At 46.9% G+C, this 6,000-nt stretch overlaps 1 protein-coding gene across 1 annotated transcript in view; it reads right to left on the reverse strand.

Moving 5' to 3' along the window:
* MYLK (myosin light chain kinase) overlaps window positions 1-5,628 on the reverse strand; it is a 329,642-nt gene extending 324,014 nt beyond the window's left edge. The window contains exon 1 of the mRNA XM_077830296.1: window positions 5,494-5,628. The gene's annotated coding sequence lies outside the window, so the exon portion shown is untranslated. The remainder of the gene's footprint in view (window positions 1-5,493) is intronic.
* Between the last annotated feature and the right edge of the window lie 372 nt (window positions 5,629-6,000).

Raw genomic sequence — 6,000 nt, forward strand, 5'->3', positions numbered from 1 at the left:
GCATGTTCGTGAATGCCACAAGCAGTCTTGTGTCATATGCGTTACTCACATCAATATCATTGTCGGAGTCCTCACTGTCAGTTTGGATCTTAAGGAGTAACTCGACTGCCACACGTGACGTGCTGGCAAGACTCATCAGCATATTCCTCAGCAGTTCGGGCTCCATTCCCGCAGACCGAAAGGGAAGACAGAGCGCGCAGTACGAAAAACGTTGAAAGATGGCGCCAAATGTGGACGGAAGCACGGGGATTGCTGGGATCTGAACCGATGCACCATGGGGTGTTGGGACAGGACCCAGAATGCCCCACACCTCCCGCCCCCTTCCAACAAGGCACAGCGCCAGAATGGGAAGAGGGGCTCTGTGGGATAGCTGCCCATAATGCACCGCTCCCAATGCCGCTGCAAGTGCTGCAAATGTGGCCACGCCAGTGCGCTTGCAGCTGTCAGCGTGGACACACTGCAGCGCTTTCCCTACTGCGCTCTCCGAAGGCTGGTTTAACTCACAGTGCTCTACATCTGCAAGTGTAGCCATGCCTAAAGTTATCAATCAGCCTTTCAAGTTTGCAATCAGAAATTAATGTTCAGCAACTCATTAATCAGCCGAGTAACATCTTTATTGTCATCTTTGATATGGGTTCACAGTTAGTATTTTATTCTATTTGGGGAGGCATTTATATGCAGATATTATTATAGACAGACTATGTACTGTAGTCCACAGTCCCACCCATGATTGCAGAGTCCAGGCCAAGATTTAAGAAGACCCCTTGGTGTGACCGCAGGCTGCACACTACAGGATGTGTTTAATTTGTCTGAGAGCTAGGGTATCAAAAGGACCTGAGGCCAGTCTACACTAAAAAATTAAGTCAACCCAACTATGTTGCTCAGCAATGTGAACATTTCACACCCCTAAGCAATGTAGTTAAGCCAGCCTACCCCACAGTGTAGACAGCTGTAGGTTGATGGAAGAATTCTTCTGTCAACCTAATTACCACCTCTCCAAGGTGGATTAACGACAGTGATGCGAGAACTCTTCTGCCGCTGTAGTAAGAGGCTACCCTGAAGCACTAAAGTGGTGCAGAGTTTAAGTGTAGGCATAGGCTAAATTCAGTGGCCTTGGCCTATACATTCACTACAGATTACTCCGGTCTCTTTTCTTCTATGAGACATGCCATGTTGGTCCCAGGATATTAACAAGACAAGGTGAGTGAGGTAATATCTTTTATTGGACCAACTTTTGTTGGTGAGAGAAACGACCTTTCAAGCTTACACAGCGCTCTTCTTCAGATCCACTGTGTAAGCTCAAAAGCTCACCTCTCTCACCATCAGAAGTTGGTCCAATAAAAGATATTACCTCACCCACCTTGTCTCTGTTCTCTACTGTGAGACACCCTACAGCTCAAACCAAATCCCTGAATCTGAACAACAGCTAACAGCTTCTTGTGGAGCAGAGAGGGGCTCAGAATACAAATGTTGGCCCCAATCTCTCTAATGAGCTGAGCCCAAAACTCTGCATATACCCATCTATAGATATTTATTGTATAGCCTGCATCATCATAGCTCCAAGTGCTTGTTGATGCCATCACTCCCAGCATGAGTGCTTTGGAACTCTCTCCAAATACTCAACCCTATTTGCATCTCCAATTAGTTTTAGGAGGGTTCTGAAAGTCATTTGTAACTGTTGATGTATAATCTCTCTAGCACTGCACATTTAGCCTGCATGTCTTGGTTAGGGCTCTCGGTTGGCCTTAAGAGTAAAATCTCTGACCAAAGGAAATCCTATAGCTCTTGCTAAGAAAAACAAACCACCACCACCCAAACCTCCTCCCAAAACAGGGCCAGAACCAATAAAGAGTCTATCCTAAGCAAATGGTACACAGTCACATGTTAAGGAATTTTTTCACCTTCAGCATTACACAGGCTAGTCAGAGGAATCTCACAAGACCATTCCCCGCATTTTCTCTTGCATCATATAGTGGGGCAAAGTACACTTAGGGGGAGACACATCAAATGCTTGTAACAGTAGAGTATCAAGTTGCAAACTTCCTTGGTAGCAAACCCTTCGAGATTTCCCTACAAGACTCATAAAGATTAGGGTAAGGACATTAACCGGAGTGAGCCTCTCACATTTACATAATATCCTAGCTGTGATGTGCCTTAAACCATGTTCTAGTTGCACTGAAAGCAGTAAGCACTATTACAATAAGCCACACTAGCACCGTGTGTATCACATCCCCATGTAGCAAACAGCCTACTACTGGTACTAGCTAATGGAGTTAGTCCTATAGCTCAAGTGATAGAGGGTTGAGCTATGAGCTATAAGGTTCATACTCCATTGAGGCAGAAGTTCATTATGGAAAGGTTATACTGAGTATTCTACAGTAAAACTTAAATGCAGATAATAACTGATGCTCTAAAAGTTCTCCCTGTATAGAGATAAGGAGGAAACAGTAAGCATAATATTGGGGTGGATCAAACTGAATATTACAGAAAAATGCCAGGTGACAGAGAATTACTAGTAAATATACTATAGCTTAAGAGAAAAATATCCTCCCAATTCACAAGACACTCCTAGACTCCACCAGTTATTTGTAAGTTTCCTAGCTGTGGGAGGGGAAAAGATCTCAACCCTGCAAACCAAAGTATGTTTAGCAAATACAGTAATAATCCAACCAGTGGGGAAAACCAGAGGAGAAAAATGTATCTGAAGGCTGGGAATTTATTGAACATTTAGGTGCAAAGTCTACCCCTATCTCCAGGGTCAGAGGGGTCCCAATGGTGGGACCAGCATGGTTCCACCACCAAGGGGGCAGAGGGCAAATTTGGGGGGAAAACCACTGCAGAAGGAATATAACTCCTTGCAGGTCACTTAGCTCAGCTCAGCAGGGGCTCCTTGCTTAGAAGAATTTAGGGACAGGGTAAAGGGGAACCCAATTCAGCATTTATCCTCCAGCCATTTCCCCTGTAAAGGGCATACTCAAGGCTCCGGAGCAACTCTGCCACCACTCTTCAGCCTTGGAAGGAGTATTTCTCCTTATGCATCTCCCTGCACCCAGCCAGAATACTTGGTCTGGGGACCTGATTTGCACTTTACAGACAAGGAACAGATAGTTTAGAGGGAGAATATTCCTATCTTTGCATCAGGGATCTCCAGACTCTGCTAGTCAATTTCATGCCGTTCCATTCCCATTTCCATCCAGGAAGTGATGCCAAGCTAATGGCCAGATGTGCACAGACAGGAGGTGGGAGGATTAAGTGGAAAAGAATTTCCAAATGTGCTACTCTATGGCATGAAGTTAGAGTGCTGAGAAGTAATTTCACCCCCCAGCAAGCTAATAATTTTAAGTATCCCACTCCCTCCCACCACTATTTATGCATTATATCTGAAGGAGGTCAATAGAATTTAACCCTGGTTGAGGCTCTCAGGGCTTTGTGCAACACAATAAAAATTACATTAACAGTCCACAATATTACAATAAAAAAATTTCTTAAAAATTCAAAGTATACATTGGAAGAAACATTTCTATGTATCTGAATGCACACACTTTATATTTTAAAGACCCAAAAGATGTTTGAGTGAAAGTAGCTGCAGTGGTAATTACAACTCAACCCTCTGAAATCTGCTCTAGACAAGTCTTTGCCGCTAGCAAACAGAAGACATTTGTTTTTTATTTAATTAATCATTGATGAGAGGATATGCTGTACTACCTGTTTTTCAAAATAATGAATTCCTGGTAATCTGGGCTCAGTCGTGCAGTCCTTTTTCATGCAGAACTTCATGGGAAGCCCTAAAGCTTTTGATAAGAAAAACAAAGCCAAACCAAAAAACCCTCCTCAAAAAATATAGGGCCAGAACCGATAAAGAGCCAGGTGTTAGTTTCTGAGATCTATCCTGAGCAAATGATACACAACTCCTATGAGAGTTTTGCAAGAGAAAGGACTTCAGAGATCACACCATTGCTGGAGAGGTCTTAATAATTTTGTAGGAAACCAAGACTTCGATCTTCCAAGGGCTTAAGTACATGCTTCTCTACTTATGCAAGAAGTCCCTGTTGACTTCAGCAGGACTACTCAAGTATCCAGTTCTTGTGCATCAGTGTGTCTGCATCAGGGCCTGCTGAAGCATGAACTGTATTTTTCTAACACTCCCATTTAGTACTAGGGTACATCCTGCGACAGATCCCAGATGGGGTAAATCACCCTTGCTCCATTGACTTCAATGCATTTTTTATTTCAACAGAGCTAAGGTGTGTTACACCAGATGAGGATTTGCCCCTGTGGTTGTCTTCCTCCCTCCCCCACACTTGGCACAAGACGTTCTTCCCTGCAGCTCCTGCCATCCGGAACACCTTTCTTCCTCAGCATCTCCAGTCTCAGCGAAACACATCTCTTTATTCCCCCGCCTGAGTGCGCCACTTAAACGGCACAATGGCAGATTGAGAAAGAAATCAGCCCTGGGCAGCCTTTTGAAATACACTTAGTATGAAAGAAGCTATTCACAAAATCCGACTGTGGCTCTAGGAGTATGTGCTACTTTGTATGAAGGATGAGGATATAAAAATAAATAGCACTGCAGTGTGTGTGAGCCAAGGAGGAGCTCTGACCTTCGCTCAGCAAATTAGTTGCAAAGTCCCTGTCCACAAAATCCCAAGCGATGCAAAACAGCTTCAAGAAAAGGAGGACTTGTGGCACCTTAGAGACTAACCAATTTATTTGAGCATGAGCTTTCCTGAGCTACAGCTCACTTCATCGGATGCTGTAGCTCACGAAAGCTTATGCTCAAATAAATTGGTTAGTCTCTAAGGTGCCACAAGTACTCCTTTTCTTTTTTGCGGATACAGACTAACAGGGCTGCTACTCTGAAAACAGCTTCAGGCTCTGCAATATCGCTTCCTGTTGTCTCTCCCCCTCACTGTCACCTCGCGACTCGCTTCCAAACGGCCCCTCGCACAGAGCTAGGGAGGGGAGGGCTGGGAAAAGGAAAGTTTTCATACCCCCCCCACCCCCGCTCTAAATCCAGCCCGTGCATTTCACACAGGCTGGTTTCGAGCCCGCTCCCACAAACCCTTTATAAATCCCTGGGCAAGCTGGTTTGCATGGGCAGGGAAATCAAGCCATGCAGTACCACGCATTCAGATGCGAGAGCTTTCAACGCAGCTCCGAGCTCAGAGCGAGCTGGGGCCGGATCTCAGGCAGGGCTTGCTAGCGGCTGAAAGCACACCCACTTAGCCGGAGAGCTGGGCTCCGCCGCGTGCGCCCATGCTGCTGCTGAAGCGGGCCCTGTTTGCAGAAGTAATGTCCAATAAGGCCGAGTCTGCAGGCAGAGGAGCATTACCCCCGGCGGAATTGCTCAGACACAACCCGCTCCCTGGCTCGCCGCCCGCGCCGGGCAATTTACAATGTCTCTCCACAGCCAGCAATAGGAACGGGTGGCTCCGGAAGGAGCAGCGGCGAGAGCCGGGGGAATGAATGAGCGAAGAGGTCGTTGTTACTCACTGCGATCTGCCGCGGCTGCTCTAGGAAGCCTCCCGGGGGACAGAGGGCGAGAGACTCGGAGGAAACTTTAGCCAGTTCCCTTCCTCCTCCTCCTGCAGAATTCCTCAATTGCACCATCCAAGTGGGGGGGTTTTAAGCTCCCCTGCCCCTCAGAACAGCAAGAAACATGGGGCCAGTTAATGCCTCAGCGTTAGCGGGAGCCTTATTAGGAAATGTGTGCATGGGTCTGGGCTGGGGAAGGCGGGTTTTGTGCACGCGCTGGGAAAGTTTCAGAGACAGGCTGCTGCACTTTTGACAACAAACGTTGGTGACCTACAAGGGGGGGAGAAGGGAAGCTGTGTGTGTGCAGTGGAGACGAATGCAGCTGCCTGACCTGAGAGCGCTCCGTGCCCAGAGCGCACACCTCCTCCGCAGCTCAGAGATCCCTACAGCAGGCAGCCCGCCGCGCTGTCCCAGGGATCAAAGGAGCAGGCAGTCAGGAATCAGGCAGTACACAGAAAAGAAACG

This window comes from Eretmochelys imbricata, chromosome 11, assembly GCF_965152235.1.
Source record: "Eretmochelys imbricata isolate rEreImb1 chromosome 11, rEreImb1.hap1, whole genome shotgun sequence".
NCBI lineage: Eukaryota > Metazoa > Chordata > Testudines > Cheloniidae > Eretmochelys > Eretmochelys imbricata.